Source organism: Lolium perenne, chromosome 4 (assembly GCF_019359855.2).
Source record: "Lolium perenne isolate Kyuss_39 chromosome 4, Kyuss_2.0, whole genome shotgun sequence".
In the NCBI taxonomy this organism is placed as follows: Eukaryota; Viridiplantae; Streptophyta; class Magnoliopsida; order Poales; family Poaceae; genus Lolium; species Lolium perenne.
In genome coordinates this window covers 69,886,601-69,905,212 of record NC_067247.2, presented here as the reverse complement: position 1 = coordinate 69,905,212, position 18,612 = coordinate 69,886,601, and positions in this window count along the sequence as shown.

The window sequence follows — 18,612 nt, the reverse complement described above, 5'->3', positions numbered from 1 at the left end:
AAAACTATGCCCGTCAGTCTTCACAGGTTGACTAGAACTTCGTGGAGTTCCTTTCCTGCCGCGTTCGCAGTTCCCTTCCCGGAACAGGGAGTGACAGCCATAATTTGATACACTCTGCAGAGGTGCGTTACTTTTCCCATAAGAGATTCCACCCCTTTTGCCATCCGCAGGGACTTGCCCCCGTTCACACTTCCTTTGGTGTGAGGCCAGGTATGAAAATCCAAGCCCACACCGCCTTCTCCGCGACTGCAAACCCACCCTTTTGTCTGACCCTACACCCCCAGTAGACTTCTTCCGATAATACGGCTTTACTCACGGTGTACTCCGGACAATCCATCATAGATCGTAGAGCTTATCATCACTAATGGATCGGGATTTAAAAGGATATCCCAACCTATTGCGGCAGTGCCTCCAACACCCCGCCAGCTCTACCAATCCGTTGGCGTGCAGAAGGGAAAAGATACGGCTGGCTTCCCCCAGAGCCATTATAGATCTCATGGTCAACGCGGTTTGTACGGCGCTAGAATCACTGGACGGCATTGGTAATTAATCCTAGGGTGATATAACCCATGCAATGGAACCTCCACCATATCAACACATACCATGGTTCCATTGCCAGCCACATAGTCATATTCATAGTTGAAAAGTAACATTTTATTTGCGATGCAGGAATGATAAGTATATAGTTTTGCATTAAAGTAGTAGAAAATAATCAAGTTGACATGAGCAAGGGTGAACTTGCCTGTGGACTGCGAGATAGTGCAGTTCAATGCAGTTGATGGAACCTAGACCTCGGGTTCTGTAAGAAGCATCATTGTCCGGTAAGGACAATGTTATAAAATCCAAATAATGCAATCATGGATGTATTATTTTATGTTGAATCCCTTTACCCCGCTGAGTTATAGCAATTTAAGGTTGAGTTAAGATTTATGCCTTTGGCAGTAACTTGCAATTGATTTAAAAGTGTAAACCATTTTAATTCACATAAAGTAAGATACTTCAAAGTAAAACTACTTTACTCGGTGATTCCTTTACTCATTCCAAAAATAATTTGAAATCATAGAGTTACCTCTATAGTTTTTGGAATAAAAAGGAATATAGTATTTTCCTTGGAAAAATACCTTTCTCAATAGAAATGACTTGGAATAGTAGAATTTCATTTTGAAATATTTGAAAATAAGTATTTGAACTTATTTGAGATTTTTCCTTGAATTTTAAATACAAGGAAATAATAGTTTAAAATTCCAAGTTATTATTTAAATTCTTAAAATTCATAATTTTGAATTTGTTTCTTAAATTCTATTTCATATTTTATTCTGGTTAAGATTTATTTTTAATTCACTAATCCAATTTTTAATGGATTTTTAGAGTTGTATTTTATTTACTAAAAATTGGTGAAATTCTGGTCTTTTTCTAAAAAGTAAAAAGACACAAATACCCCTGGCCCCTATTGGGCCAGCCCACTTAACTAAAGCCCATTGGACAGCCCATTAAGGCTTGTCCCATTATGGGTCGGTGATGTCTACGCCCCCTCCTTTTCCTGTAGACAGTGTTGGGCCTCCAAGAGCAGAGGTTTGTAGAACAGCAGCAAGTTTTCCCTTAAGTGGATCACCCAAGGTTTATCGAACTCAGGGAGGAAGAGGTCAAAGATATCCCTCTCATGCAACCCTGCAACCACAAAGTAAGAAGTCTCTTGTGTCCCCAACACACCTAATAGGTGCACTAGTTCGTCGAAGAGATAGTGAAATACAAGTGGTATAAATAAGTAGTAGCAACGGCACCAGAAAAGTGCTTTGCCCAGGACAGTAAACAAGCAGTAGTAACGCAGCAGTAGTAACGCAGTAAAACAGTAAACAAGCAGCGATAGCAGTATTTAGGAACAAGGCTTAGGGATCATACTTTCACTAGTGGACACTCTCAACTTTGATCACATAACAGAATAGATAAATGCATACTCTACACTCTCTTGTTGGATGATGAACACCACTAATTGCGTAGGATTACACGAACCCTCAATGCCGGAGTTAACAAGCTCCACAATATTCGATGTTCATATTTAAATAACCTTAGAGTGCATGACAGATCAATACAACTAAACCAAGTACTAACATAGCATGCACACTGTCACCTTCACACTATGTAGGAGGCATAGATCACATCAATACCATCATAGCAATAGTTAACTTCATAATCTACAAGAGATCATAATCATAGCCTACGCCAAGTACTAACACGGATGCACACACTGTCACCATTACACCGTGCAGGAGCATAGTTTTAAAAACCGGACCGGTGACCGAACCGGCCAGGCTCTCGGTTCAGGTTTTTACCGGTCGAACCACTGGTTTACCGGTTCACTAGCTGGTTTTTTAAGGTATAAAATGGTATATTTTTTGTTCATAAATGCTGAAATAAACATTTAAATATGTACAAAAATGAATTCAGGCAAAAGCAAAGCATATATCATTAAAAATTTAAGATGCATCATGCATGTAGCAGGCTAGCTGCTAGCAGCGTCCAGGTCTGGCTCCAGCCATAGTTGACGCATGTACACTGTAATGTACAGGAGCAAGCCAACAAGTGAACAAACAGGTAACAATGAAAATATACTTCCAAGTTCCAAGGTTCCAGAATTTAAACAAGGAACATAATCTAATAATCGTCTGACATAACAAGGTTCTCATACATGCAATAGATGCAACAAATAAACTTTCAAAGTCTCAAGTTCGGGAAACATGGCGCCAAACTCAATGGTATTCGAAGGTCCAATCTGTCACACTGCCACGATTCTCTTCATAAAAGGAGTCATCTTCATCTCCGTTATGTTCATCTACTCGGCCTGCATCAGTGTGATGCTCCTGAGGTGCCATTAGCGCGCGTCTCGGATGAATCCATTTACACTGCAGTATCAAACAAATATAACTTCAAATTTAAAAATAGGAATCGGATTCATATAATTCTATAACTAGAAGTACGATAACAAATCTGATTCATATAAATCTATCAACATCAAATTCAAACAAATAAGCTAATCCAGTAAATCTATAAGTAAATACGAGGTATAGAGTACATACATACATACATGGGTACAGAGTACAGACTACACAGTACATGTTGAGATACATATCCATATCCTTGTATATCCGGATGTGTATCTTCTGTAGTTACGTATAGCGATACATATCTTTGTATTGAATATTGGGCCCGCCTCCTTCCTTATATAGTCGAGGAAGTGGCCTATATATGTAACGCCATATGCACCCAATCAATACATTGTGAGTTGCATCCCTCTCTACATGGTATCAGACACCTACCGTTCCTAACCTAGCCGCCGCGCCCCTCTCTCCCCGCGCGCGCCGCCCCACCCTCCAACCCTAGTGCCGCCGCCCTTGTGCCGCCGCCGCGTGTGCCCCTCCTCACGCCGCGCCGCCGCCGCACCTGCAGCCGCCGCCGAGCCTCCCTCCCCAACCCCGCGCCGTCGCCATCCCCCGCGCGCGCGTCATCATGTCGTCGGTCTCCAACGACAGCAACCCCTTCGCCTACAACCCATGGACGGGGCTCATCCACGCCTACAACATGCCGGTGCCGCACCCGCCGACTCACCAGGTGCACTTCACCGCGACACCGCCCTACGCCCCGGCCTTCACCACCACGCCGCCGTCCTACGCCCCGGCCTACCACGCCGCGCCCGCACCTGGCTCTTACGCCGGTGGCGGCAACTGGTTTATGGACACGGGCGCCTCGTCTCACATGGCCGCTCACCCGGGTAACCTTTCCCATTCCTTTCCCATTCCTTTCCCACTTCCACCGAGTCTCGCATCATTGTCGGTAACGGCGCCGGTCTTCCTATTTCTCACATTGGTTCTGCTAATTTTCCATCTACTTCTAAACCATTGTCTCTCCATAATGTCCTTGTGTCTCCCCAGCTTATTCAGAATTTAGTCTCTGTTAAAACTCTTTCTCGTGACAACTCTGTGACTGTTGAATTTGATGCTTTTGGTTTTTCTGTTAAGGACGCCCGCACCCGGATGGTCCTCCATCGATGTGAGAGCCCCGGCGATTTGTATCCGGTGATGTCGTCTTCCACCCCCGGCGCCGCACCTCGTGCTCTCTCCGCAGGCGTTGATCTTTGGCATGCTCGTCTTGGACATCCCAGTGCCAACACGCTTCACCAAATAATGAGGGGTTTTTTGTTTTCATCTACTAAACAGTCTTCACATAGTTGTGAAGCGTGTCGTCTTGGTAAACACGTTCGTCTTCCTTTTAGTCAGTCTTCCACTGTTGCGTCTTTTCCTTTTGAGTTAATTCATAGTGATGTATGGACCTCTCCAATCCCGAGTAATTCTGGTCTTCTTTATTACCTAGTTATTCTTGATGATTTTTCTCATTTTGTGTGGACGTTTCCCCTCCGTAAACAGTCCGATGTCGCCACCACTCTCACAGCCTTCTACGCCTATGTTTCCACCCAGTTCGGTCGCCCCATCCACGCCCTACAAACTGACAACGAAAAAGAGTTTGACAATGTCGCCGTCCGCACCCTACTCTCCTCTCATGGCACTATTTTCCGTCTAACCTGTCCATACACGTCCCAACAAAACGGCCGCGCCGAGCGTATCCTCCGCACCCTCAACGACTGCGTCCGCACACTCCTATTCCATAGCCATGTTCCCCCCACCTTTTGGCCTGACGCCTTAGCCACCGCCACCCTCCTTGTCAACCTTCGTCCGTGTCGTCCCCGTTGGAACTATGCACCTCATCACCTCCTTTACGGTTCCCCTCCATCCTACGACGGTCTTCGGATTTTTGGTTGTCGTTGTTATCCTAGTATCACCGCCACCACTCCTCATAAACTCGCCCCTCGTTCCGTTCCGTGTGTTTTCCTCGGTTACCCGGCTAACACCAAAGGCTACCGCTGCTATGATCCGGTTTCTCACCGCTTCATCACTTCCCGGCACGTGTACTTTGATGAGCATTGCTTTCCTTTTGCACAGAGACAGGTGTTCGCCACTCCTCCTTTGACTACTGATGGTCCCCGACGTCGACCACCTGCAGGTCCGCCGGCTGTAGTGCCCTCGAGCTCGGACTCGGGCACTGCCTCGTCGTTCTCCGCCGCGCCCTTGAGCTCTGTCTCGGGCGCTGCCTCGCCACCCTCTGGGTCACCCTCGAGCCATGTCTCGGGTGACCCCACGCCGACACCCGCGCCGACACCTGCGCCGACGCCCGCCTCGACGCCGCCTGCGTTTCCCCTCGAGCCTCAGCTCGGGCGCCACACCGTCTTCGCCGGGCGACGCCCCTTCGCCGGGTTCATCCGCCTCGACGCCGCTTGCGTCGCCCTCGAGCCTCAGCTCAGGCGCCGCACCGTCCTCGCCGGGCGACGCCTCGCCTCCGGCTCCGCTGCCGCCTCCTCCGCCGCCGGCCACGGGGCCCCTCACACGCGCCCGTGCAGGGATTCGCGTCCCGAGCACGCGGTACCCCTCGGATGAGTACGTCTGCACCGCGTCGACTTTCGCGCCTTCAGCATCCACGCCATCGCCCATGCCCGCCTCTGCCCGGGCTGCTCTCCGCGACCCGCAGTGGCTTGCGGCCATGCAGGACGAGTTCGACGCCCTGCAGCGGAACCAGGCATGGACGCTTGTTCCCCGACCCCCTCACGCCAACATCATCACCGGGAAGTGGGTCTTCAAGCACAAGTTCCATCCGGACGGTACTCTCGACCGTCACAAGGCGCGGTGGGTGGTTCGTGGCTTTCGCCAGCGTGCCGACGTCGACTTCACTGACACCTTCGCCCCGGTTGTCAAGCCCGGGACGATCTGCACCGTCCTTTAGCTCGCGGTCTCCCGTGCGTGGCCCGTGCACCAGATGGACGTCTCCAACGCCTTTCTTCACGGCCATCTCGAGGAGCAGGTCTTCTGCCAGCAGCCCACGGGTTTCATCGACAGCGCCCATCCCGACCATGTGTGCCTGCTCTCGCGCTCATTATACGGGCTCAAGCAGGCCCCACGCGCCTGGTACCAGCGCATCGCAGCATTTCTTCACCAACTCGGCTTCCGCTCCACCCGCTCTGATGCCTCGCTGTTTGTGTACAACAATGGTGCCACCACCGCGTACCTGCTGCTCTACGTCGACGACATCATCTTGACGGCCAGCTCCACGGACCTCCTGCGACAAATTACCGAGCGTCTTCGCGCTGAGTTTTCCCTCAAGGACTTGGGGCCCCTGCACTACTTCCTCGGCATCGAGGTCGTACGTCGCACCGATGGCTTCTTACTTCATCAGCGCAAGTACGCCCACGAGCTCCTGGACCGCGCCGGTATGCTTAATTGCAAACCCGCGGCCACGCCCGTCGACACGAAGTCCAAGCTCTCCGCCACGGATGGTTCGTTGGCCACGGATGCGTCATTTTATCGCTCCATCGTCGGTGCCCTGCAGTACCTCACCTTGACCCGCCCAGAGCTGCAGTATGCTGTCCAGCAGGTGTGCCTTCACATGCATGCTCCGCGGGATCCTCATTGGGCTGCAGTCAAGCGGATCCTCCGCTACATTCGTGGCACCATGGACTTCGGCCTCTCCCTCCACGCCTCCACCGCCACGGACATCGTCGCCTACTCGGCCGCCGATTGGGCAGGCTGCCCCGACACGCGTCGCTCCACGTCTGGCTACTGCGTCTACTTCGGACCTTCGCTCATCTCCTGGTCGTCTAAGCGACAACCCACGGTCTCTCGCTCCAGCGCCGAAGCGGAGTACCGGGCTGTTGCTAACGCGGTTGCCGAGGTCTCTTGGTGCGGCAACTCCTCGTTGAGCTCTCATGTCCTGTTGCCAAAGCCACCGTGGTCTATTGCGACAATGTCTCCGCCGTCTACCTCTCCGCCAACCCGGTCCACCATCGCCGCACCAAGCATATTGAGCTGGACATCCACTTTGTTCGGAAACAGGTGGCCCTTGGACACATTCGAGTACTTCATGTGCCCACCTCCCAACAATTTGCGGATATCATGACCAAGGGTCTCCCTACGGCATCATTTGAGGAGTTCCGGTCCAGTCTATGCGTTCGACCAGGCGACGCTTCGACTGCGGGGGGGTGTTGAGATACATATCCTTGTATATCCGGATGTGTATCTTCTGTAGTTATGTATAGCGATACATATCTTTGTATTGATTATTGGGCCCGCCTTCTTCCTTGTATAGTCGAGGACGTGGCCTATATATGTAACGCCATATGCACCCAATCAATACATTGTGAGTTGCATCCCTCTCTACAGTACACACTACAGACCAACGGAAGCATAAAGGCATGATGTATAACCGCGTACATGAACTGCCAGAACAGCAATAACAAGTGCTAACTGCTGCCATCAGTTTGCTTCAAATTAAAAGATGAATGGTGACCTACTGACCTGCGGACGGAGTGCAGAGCTGAGGAGAGGAGTACGGCCGCACCGGACGGGATCACGGGAACAGGACGAAGACAGGGAGGAGTGAAGACTGTGGAGGACGATCTTCTTCCTCTACTGCTGGCGGTCGGCGTCGTGGGAGGCTGATCAAGAGGCGGCCATGGCCATGGCGTCGCCGCGTCTGCCTCCTGGCGGCGGCGGCACAAAGGGGATGACCGAGGCGAATGAATCGACACTGACAGACACGGAGCGACAGAAAATAAGTCAAACAAGGGGTATTTCTGGAAACGGCACTGAACCGTCCGGCTCAGCCTAAATCATCCGGTTCAGCGGTTCAGGCGAAAACCGGCCGGTTCGAACGGTTTTTTCCGGGTCGCTGGCGGGGGGGTCCTGTGCGCTTAACAAACCAGCAAGGCCACCGGTTCTGGTTTTTTCCGGTTCAACCGTCGGTCCGGTCCGGTTTTTAAAACTATGTGCAGGAGGAGTAAAACTACTTTAATAACATCACTAGAGTAGCACATAGATAAATTGTGATACAAAACACATTGCAATCATAAAGAGATATAAATAAGCACTTCACTATGCCATTCATAACAGTGAATAAGTATTCTGTGAAATATAGCCTAAGAGACCCACACGGTGCACACACTGTCACCTTTACACACGTGGGACAAGGAGTCTCCGGAGATCACATAAGTAAAATTCACTTGACTAGCATAACGACATCTAGATTATAAGCATCATCATATGAATCTCAATCATGTAAGGCAGCTCATGAGATTATTGTATTGAAGTACATAGGAGAGAGATGAACCACATAGCTACCGGTACAGCCCCGAGCCTCGATGGAGAACTACTCCCTCCTCATGGGAGACAGCAGCGTTGATGGAGATGGCGGTGGTGTCGATGGAGGAGCCTTCCGGGGGCACTTCCCCGTCCCGGCAGCGTGCCGGAACAGAGACTCCTGTCCCCCAGATCTTGGCTTCGCGATGGCGGCGGCTCTGGAAGGTTTCTCGTACCGTGGCTTTTTCGTATCGAGGTTTTAGGTCCAGGGGCTTTATATAGGCTAAGAGGCGGCGTCAGGAGGTCGAAGGGGCGACCACACTATAGGGGGGCGCGGCCCCCCCTTGGCCGCGCCGGCCTAGGGTTTGGTGGGCCTGTGCCCCCTCTCTGGCGGTTCTCGTGTGTTCTGGATGCTTCCGGGCAAAATAGGAACCTGGGCGTTGATTTCGTCCGATTCCGAGAATATTTCGTTACTAGGATTTCTGAAACCAAAAACAGCAGAAAACAGCAACTGGCACTTCGGCATCTTGTTAATAGGTTAGTTCCAGAAAATGCACGAATATGACATAAAGTGTGCATAAAACATGTAGATATCATCAATAATGTGGCATGGAACATAAGAAATTATCGATACGTCGGAGACGTATCAGCATCCCCAAGCTTAGTTCCTGCTCGTCCCGAGCAGGTAAACGATAACAAAGATAATTTCTGAAGTGACATGCCATCATAAACTTGATCATACTATTGTAAGCATATGTAATGAATGCAGCGATCAAAACAATGTATATGACATGAGTAAACAAGTGAATCATATAGCAAAGACTTTTCATGAATAGTACTTCAAGACAAGCATCAATAAGTCTTGCATAAGAGTTAACTCATAAAGCAATAATTCAAAGTAAAGGCATTGAAGCAACACAAAGGAAGATGAAGTTTCAGCGGTTGCTTTCAACTTGTAACATGTATATCTCATGGATATTGTCAACATAGAGTAATATAATAAGTGCAATATGCAAGTATGTAGGAATCAATGCACAGTTCACACAAGTGTTTGCTTCTTGAGGTGGAGAGAAATAGGTGAACTGACTCAAAAATATAAGTAAAAGAATGGTCCTTCAAAGAGGAAAGCATCGATTGCTATATTTGTGCTAGAGCTTTGATTTTGAAAACAAGAAACAATTTTGTCAACGGTAGTAATAAAGCATATGTATCATGTAAATTATATCTTACAAGTTGCAAGCCTCATGCATAGTATACTAATAGTGCCCGCACCTTGTCCTAATTAGCTTGGACTACCGGATCATCGCAATGCACATGTTTTAACCAAGTGTCACAATGGGGTACCTCTATGCACTTTGTACAAAGGTCTAAGGAGAAAGCTCGCATTGGATTTCTCGCTATTGATTATTCTCAACTTAGACATCCATACCGGGACAACATAGACAACAGATAATGGACTCCTCTTTTATGCATAAGCATGTGGCAACAATTATTTTTCTCATATGAGATTGAGGATATATGTCCAAAACTGAAACTTCCACCATGGATCATGGCTTTAGTTAGCGGCCCAATGTTCTTCTCTAACAATATGCATGCTCCAACCATAAGGTGGTAGATCGCTCTTACTTCAGACAAGACGAACATGCATAGCAACTCACATGAAATTCAACAAAGAGTAGTTGATGGCGTCCCCAGTGAACATGGTTATCGCACAACGAGCAACTTAATAAGAGATAAAGTGCATAAGTACATATTCAATACCACAATAGTTTTTAAGCTATTTGTCCCATGAGCTATATATTGTAAAGGTAGAAGAATGGAAATTTAAAGGTAGCACTCAAGCAATTTACTTTGGAATGGCGGAGAAATACCATGTAGTAGGTAGGTATGGTGGACACAAATGGCATAGTGGTTGGCTCAAGGATTTTGGATGCATGAGAAGTATTCCCTCTCGATACAAGGTTTAGGCTAGCAAGGCTATTTGAAACAAACACAAGGATGAAGCGGTGCAGCAAAACTCACATAAAAGACATATTGAAAACATTATAAGACTCTACACCGTCTTCCTTGTTGTTCAAACTCAATACTAGAAATTATCTAGACCTTAGAGAGACCAATTATGCAAACCAAATTTTAGCAAGCTCTATGTATTTCTTCATTAATAGGTGCAAAGTATATGATGCAAGAGCTTAAACATGAGCACAACAATTGCCAAGTATCACATTACCCAAGACATTATAGCAATTACTACATGTATCATTTTCCAATTCCAACCATATAACAATTTAACGAAGAAGAAACTTCGCCATGAATACTATGAGTAGAGCCTAAGGACATACTTGTCCATATGCAACAGCGGAGCGTGTCTCTCTCCCACACAAGCATTTATTCAAACAAAAACAAAAACGAAAGCAAACAGACGCTCCAAGTAAAGTACATAAGATGTGGCCGAATAAAAATATAGTTTCAAGAGAAGGAACCTGATAATCTGTCGATGAAGAAGGGGATGCCTTGGGCATCCCCAAGCTTAGACGCTTGAGTCTTCTTGAAATATGCAGGGGTGAACCACCGGGGCATCCCCAAGCTTAGACTTTTCACTCTTCTTGATCGTAGTATATCATCCTCCTCTCTTGACCCTTGAAAACTTCCTCCACACCAAACTCGAAACAAACTCATTAGAGGGTTAGTGCATAATCAAAAATTCACATGTTCAGAGGTGACACAATCATTCTTAACAATTCTGGACATTGCTCAAAGCTACTGGAAGTCAATGGAACAAAGAAATCCATCCCACATAGCAAAAGAAGCAATGCGAAATAAAAGGCAGAATCTGTCAAAACAGAACAGTCCGTAAAGACGAATTTTATTGAGGCACCAGACTTGCTCAAATGAAAATGCTCAAATTGAATGAAAGTTGCGTACATATCTGAGGATCACTCACGTAAATTGGCATAATTTTCTGAGTTACCTACAGAGAATTTTGCCCAGATTCGTGACAGCAAAGAAATCTGTTTCTGCGCAGTAATCCAAATCTAGTATGAACCTTACTATCAACGACTTTACTTGGCACAACAAAACACAAAACTAAGATAAGGAGAGATTGCTACAGTAGTAAACAACTTCCAAGACACAAATATAAAACAAAGTACTGTAGCAAAATAACACATGGGTTATCTCCCAAGAAGTTCTTTCTTTTTAGCCATTAAGATGGGCTCAGCAGTTTTAATGATGCACTCGCAAGAAATAGTATTTGGAGCAAAAAGGGAGCATCAAGAGGCAAATTCAAAACATGTTTAAGTCTAACATGCTTCCTATGCATATGAATCTTGTAAATAAACAAGTTCAAGAAGCATAATGCAGCAAGCATAGAAAGATAAAACAAGTGTAGCTTCAAAAATTTCAGCACATAGAGAGGTGTTTTAGTAACATGAAAATTTCTACAACCATATTTTCCTCTCTCATAATAACTTTCAGTAGCATCATGAGAAAACTCAACAATATAACTATCACATAAAGCATTCTTATCATGAGTCTCATGCATAAAATCATTACTCTCCACATAAGCATAATCAATTTTATTAGTTGTAGTGGGAGCAAATTCAACAAAGTAGCTATCATCAAATATAGGAGGCATATTGTAATCATAATCAAATTTATCCTCCATAACAGGTGGTACCAAAAGGCTACTATCATTATAATCATCATATATGGAAGGCAAAGTATCATCAAAGAAAATTTTCTCCTCAATGCTTGCGGGACTAAAAAGATCATGCTCATCAAAGCCAGCTTCCCCAAGCTTAGAATTTTCCATAGCATTAGCAACAATAGTGTTCAAAGCATTCATATTAATAACATTCCCATTAGCATGCATATAAAGTTCCATGGGTTTTTTAATTCTCTCTTCAAACACATCATGTCCTAATTCAAGATAAAGTTCATAAAGATCTCTCATATTTTTGTTGTTTTCCATTATGCCAAACTAGTGTAAACAAGAAACAAAAAGTTGCAATTGCAGGATCTAAAGGAAATAGCTTCGAGTACTTACAAGGCGCCGAAAAATAGCTTAGTAGCCGAGATCCGGAGTCTGAGTACCTTTTACCTTTCCTCCCCGGCAACGGCGCCAGAAAATACTTGACTGCCTAGGACTGGCGCGTGGTTGACGAGGGAGGAAATGGTGTAGCTTTCCTTCATTCCCCGGCAACGGCGCCAGAAAATAGCTTGATGTCTACGCCCCCTCCTTTTCCTGTAGACAGTGTTGGGCCTCCAAGAGCAGAGGTTTGTAGAACAGCAGCAAGTTTTCCCTTAAGTGGATCACCCAAGGTTTATCGAACTCAGGGAGGAAGAGGTCAAAGATATCCCTCTCATGCAACCCTGCAACCACAAAGAAAGAAGTCTCTTGTGTCCCCAACACACCTAATAGGTGCACTAGTTCGGCGAAGAGATAGTGAAATACAGGTGGTATAAATAAGTAGTAGCAACGGCACCAGAAAAGTGCTTTGCCCAGGACAGTAAACAAGCAGTAGTAACGCAGCAGTAGTAACGCAGTAAAACAGTAAACAAGCAGCGATAGCAGTATTTAGGAACAAGGCCTAGGGATCATACTTTCACTAGTGGACACTCTCAACTTTGATCACATAACAGAATAGATAAATGCATACTCTACACTCTCTTGTTGGATGATGAACACCACTAATTGCGTAGGATTACATGAACCCTCAATGCCGGAGTTAACAAGCTCCACAATATTCGATGTTCATATTTAAATAACCTTAGAGTGCATGACAGATCAATACAACTAAACCAAGTACTAACATAGCATGCACACTGTCACCTTCACACTATGTAGGAGGCATAGATCACATCAATACCATCATAGCAATAGTTAACTTCATAATCTACAAGAGATCATAATCATAGCCTACGCCAAGTACTAACACGGATGCACACACTGTCACCATTACACCGTGCAGGAGGAGTAAAACTACTTTAATAACATCACTAGAGTAGCACATAGATAAATTGTGATACAAAACACATTGCAATCATAAAGAGATATAAATAAGCACTTCACTATGCCATTCATAACAGTGAATAAGTATTCTGTGAAATATAGCCTAAGAGACCCACACGGTGCACACACTGTCACCTTTACACACGTGGGACAAGGAGTCTCCGGAGATCACATAAGTAAAATTCACTTGACTAGCATAACGACATCTAGATTACAAGCATCATCATATGAATCTCAATCATGTAAGGCAGCTCATGAGATTATTGTATTGAAGTACATAGGAGAGAGATGAACCACATAGCTACCGGTACAACCCCGAGCCTCGATGGAGAACTACTCCCTCCTCATGGGAGACAGCAGCGTTGATGGAGATGGCGGTGGTGTCGATGGAGGAGCCTTCCGGGGGCACTTCCCCGTCCCAGCGGCGTGCCGGAACAGAGACTCCTGTCCCCCAGATCTTGGCTTCGCGATGGCGGCGGCTCTGGAAGGTTTCTCGTACCGTGGCTTTTTCGTATCGAGGTTTTAGGTCCAGGGGCTTTATATAGGCGAAGAGGCGGCGTCAGGAGGTCGAAGGGGCGACCACACTATAGGGGGGCGCGGGCCCCCCCTTGGCCGCGCCGGCCTAGGGTTTGGTGGGCCTGTGCCCCCTCTCTGGCGGTTCTCGTGTGTTCTGGATGCTTCCGGGCAAAATAGGAACCTGGGCGTTGATTTCGTCCGATTCCGAGAATATTTCGTTACTAGGATTTCTGAAACCAAAAACAGCAGAAAACAGCAACTGGCACTTCGGCATCTTGTTAATAGGTTAGTTCCAGAAAATGCACGAATATGACATAAAGTGTGCATAAAACATGTAGATATCATCAATAATGTGGCATGGAACATAAGAAATTATCGATACGTCGGAGACGTATCAGTCGGTGGCGCCGAAGCGGCCCACCTCGCTCCCTCACTGTCTCTCTCACTTGCTCGCCTCTAACCCTAACTCTCTCTCGCGACGCCTGTGGCGATGGCGTCGCCGCCATGGCCGCCGCCGCGCTCCGGCCAGCTCCGAGCTCCCCTGCCTTAGCCACTTACCGAATCGGGACCGCCGCGAGACGATCTATCGATCTGTCCTCGTGGTTTCCCCCATCTCTTCCTCTCCTGGCGAAACGCCCCTCTTTGAATCTCATGGAGAATCGCCTCTAGCGATTGGCGCTCTCCGGTGACCTCTCGTCCTCGCCGTCGATGTGTGCGCCTCCAAGATTGACCTGGCGCAGGTGCTGCTCGCAGTACCTGTGCCGTCGTCTCTGGTGCTCTTCTACGGTGGTGGTGTTCGTGTTCGCCGGCGTAACGTCGGCGCCTACCCTGGCTTTGCAGCTGCTATGGCCGCGCGAGCACTGCCTCGCCATGCCCTAGCTTCTGCTTCCAGGCGCGTGTAATTTTCTTCACCTCCTCCTTCTCTTCTCCATGCATGTGCGCCTCTCTTGCTACTGTACTTCTTCCTCCTCATGTTCTGTTGCTCTCTGGTGATCCTGTGATCACACAGAGCTCTGCCATGGCTGCTTAATCTACCTATGCTTCCATTTGCTGCAAGCTCATGGCCAAATCACCCATTTCTGGTACTGGCCAGTGTTGCCTTGCTTGCTGTGCATGCTCTTTTTGCTTATTTGTTGCTCCTAGCCTGCTCTAATCTTGCTATGCTCTGCTGTGCTTGCTTAAGAGCTTGCTATGCCATGCTGTACTTGCTTGTCTAGGTGTACTGTGGTGCATTAGTGACACTTGTGAGTGCCAGTGGTGCTTGTGAAGTGCTTCTGTGCTTCCTGTGTAAGCTAATGATCCATTGGATCAACCATTGCTTGCTGGCTAGCTTATCTGTGTGGCTTGACTTGATTCAATTGATCCATTTGATCAATTAAATGTCAGTGATTGCTTACTGATTAATTCTGTGGCTAAGTGATTCATTTTCCTTGGTGATGCTGATGCTCAAGCATCACTATGCTACTGCATACTTGTGCTGTTGCTCATTCAAGCTTACCGGACTTGATCTAGTGGCTATGATGCAGTGATTGGTTGCTGTGTTGCCCTACAGTGTGCTACTGTCAATAAATAGTATGAATTTGTTTCATACTCATGCTTGAATTAAATTGATTCATAATGAACTGCTTATGCAGTGATGATTTAAATGTCTTGCTTGTATATGAATTGGCTATTCATGATTGTTTAGCAAGCAAATGAATTTGAATCCATTTCTGGATAATGATGTGCTATAGTTGGCTTTATTTTAAATGGTGCTAAGTGTGATGTGACCTCAGTAGCCTTGCTACTGATTGGTTGCTCACCTATTTGATTGGATCTTGTGGCTACTCAACCTTTGCTTGCATATTTGGGGATCATACTAGATATGAATGCCAATATGCTTGCCTGATGAAATCTAGGGTTTACTGATGGTTATAAGCTTAGGATTTTCTGTGTAGTCTTTATTAGCTGCTAATCCTTGCAATACATCTACTGGTGCTATCTGTGCATATGATCTTGCTAGTTTATATGTACAAGATCTGTATCTAGATGATTTCCATTTTTAGCGGCTTTTAGACTGGCAGTAATCCTTGGTGAAAACCAAGTGATGATTTACCCATTTGAGCATCTGCTCAATCCCATGACTATGTCATGCATATTGTATGGATCAGATCCATTGGATCTGTCCAGGAACTTGGTATACCTTGTTCCAGCTCCTAGTATGAGATGTTTTGTTGTTGCAGACTTGTGGTTTTGTGCACAGCCCTTCACCTCCAGATTTTGGTTGATCTTCTCAGGTCACCATGATTCCTGGTGATGAGTGGTTGTGTGTTGGTTCTGTTCTTGGCAAGAACTGGATGAACTTGTGTTGGCTCTAGCTTCACCCTTACCTGGTGAATTATCCTATCTGGTCGACTGTCATGGTTCTAGGGTTTGTGTTCTATTTATATGATCCCTACTTCTACTCTGGCCATGACACACAAGGCCTGGTTACTTTGTGACTCATCCCTTGCATTGCCTTGTTGTTGCTTGATCAGCAACAGCCCTCATATGCTGAAACTTGAGCCCACTGTGGCTGCTCAGGTTTGGTCTGCCTTGGTCTTATCTTGTGCTGTCCAGGAATTTGGACAAGCACAAGTGTGCAGTGACAGTGTTCACTGTCCAAACTGAATTTCTGTGATGTTGCTAACTGTCCAAACTGAATTTTCTAACACTTACATTCTGGTCTAGCAGTTGTTATTTGTTTTGCAGGTTTGAAGTGAATTATGGCCAGAAGATCATCCTCAAGTCATTTAGTCTAGGTTTTAGTTTAGAATTAACTTGTAATTTTCCTTTTTTTATTCCTGTTTATTATTTCTCAATTCTTGTATCAAGAATATTGTAAAGACTTTGTAATTTGTGTTATGTATCAATAAAGCTCAAGTTTTGTTTATGAGCTTTTGTCATATGTAATGTTTATATTCTGGATTAATCATTGTATTTAATATTCAATTTGAAATTCAAAGTCATTTGAATTTATAAGTTGTGTTTGAATTATGAATTCATTATTTATATTGTGTAATGCTTATTGTTAATTGTATTAACACTTGTCAAATGCATTCATTCCCCAAAGCAATAAGATACAAAAGAGATCATGTCGAAATTTGCCTCACTCACATTGCCTAACTCTAATTGCAAAATGAGAGAGAACCTCGATCCCTCTTAGGTTTAGTTGCAATAAAGCGCGAAAATTTCCCCCGTTTTGCGATGAAATGCACATCCCATTTCTAAATCTACCCTTCGTTGTTCCTATGTTCTGGGTTATTACAGCCTCTCCCCTTAATGTAAACTTCGTCCCGAAGTTAAGATTGGTACCTGAACATCTCGGGGTAAGACTTCCTGAGTTCTTCTTCCGTCTCCCAAGTTGCTTCTCGCTCAGGATGATGTTGCCATTGAACTTTGCAGTATTTGATTGCTCTGTTTCTTAATTTCTTCCATTGTACTTCTAAGATCTTTTCCGGTCTTTCCACATAAGTTAGGTCAGATTGCAATTCTATTTCTTCATATGTGATAGGATCATCCGGTGCCTTCAAACACTTTCTGAGTTGTGATACATGAAACACATTATGAACTTGACTTAATTGTGCTGGTAACTCCAACTCAAAGGCTGTTCCTCGGTTCTGACTAAGTATCTTAAATGGTCCTATATATCGAGGACTTAACTTCCCTTTCACTCCAAACCTCTTAAGTCCTTTCATTGGGCTAACCTTTAAATAAACCATGTCTCCCACTTTCGGCTCCCAATCTCTTCTTTTTAGGTCGGCGTAACTCTTCTGACGACTCTGAGCTATTTTGAGTCTATCCCGGATCACCTCGATGACTTCTTGTCTCTCCTTGATGTAGTCCGGTGTAAACTCCTTGTTTTCTCCGGTTTCAAACCAACAAATTGGTGATCGACACTTCCTTCCATACAATGCTTCGTACGGTGCCATCTGGATGCTACTCTGATAACTATTGTTATATGAGAATTCCGCTAAAGGTAAATGGTACTCCCATGAGCCTCCAAAGTTCAGAGCACAAGCTCTAAGCATGTCCTCAAGTATCTGATTTGTTCTTTCGGTTTGTCCTCCGGTTTGTGGATGATAAGCTGTACTGAAATCCAACTTGGATCCCAAAGCTTCTTGGAGTTGTTTCCAAAATGCTGATGTGAAAATTGAACCTCTATCTGAGACTATTTTCTTGGGTACTCCATGCTTACTCACAATCTCCTTCACATATATATCCACAAGCTTTTCTGCAGTATCCTTTGTATTTACGGCTATGAAATGAGCACTCTTGGTAAGCCCACCACTATTACCCATATCATATCCTTCTTCTTACTAGTCATTGGTAGACCATTAACAAAATCCATTCCGATTTCATCCCATTTCCACTCGGTATCTCTAGTGGTTTGAGTAATCCCTTGAGGACTACGATGTTCTGCCTTCACTCGTTGACATGTATGACATTCCGAGACATATTGTGCTATTTCTCTTTTCATGTTGTTCCACCAGAACATCTCCTTCAAATCCATATACATCTTAGTACTTCCCGGATGTATTGAATAAGGGGTTTCATGTGCTTCCTTTAATATGATTGACTTCACCTCTGGATCATCCGGTACACATATCCTTTTCTGAAAGTATAATGAATCAAAATCCCCTAGATGGAATTCCGATGGTCTTCCTTCTCCAATCCTCTTGATTTCTTCTTGGATGAACAAATCATCCGCTTGTTTTCGGATAATCTCATACTTCAAGTCTGAGTACATCTCGTCCATAATCCTCATGGTTGCTATACTTCCCTTAACATCACCTTGAATAAACAAAATCTGAGCATCCTCTAGCTCTTTCCGAAGTTCCTTTGGAATCTCCCATTCCGTAGGTTGATTCTCCGTACTCTTCCTGCTTAAAG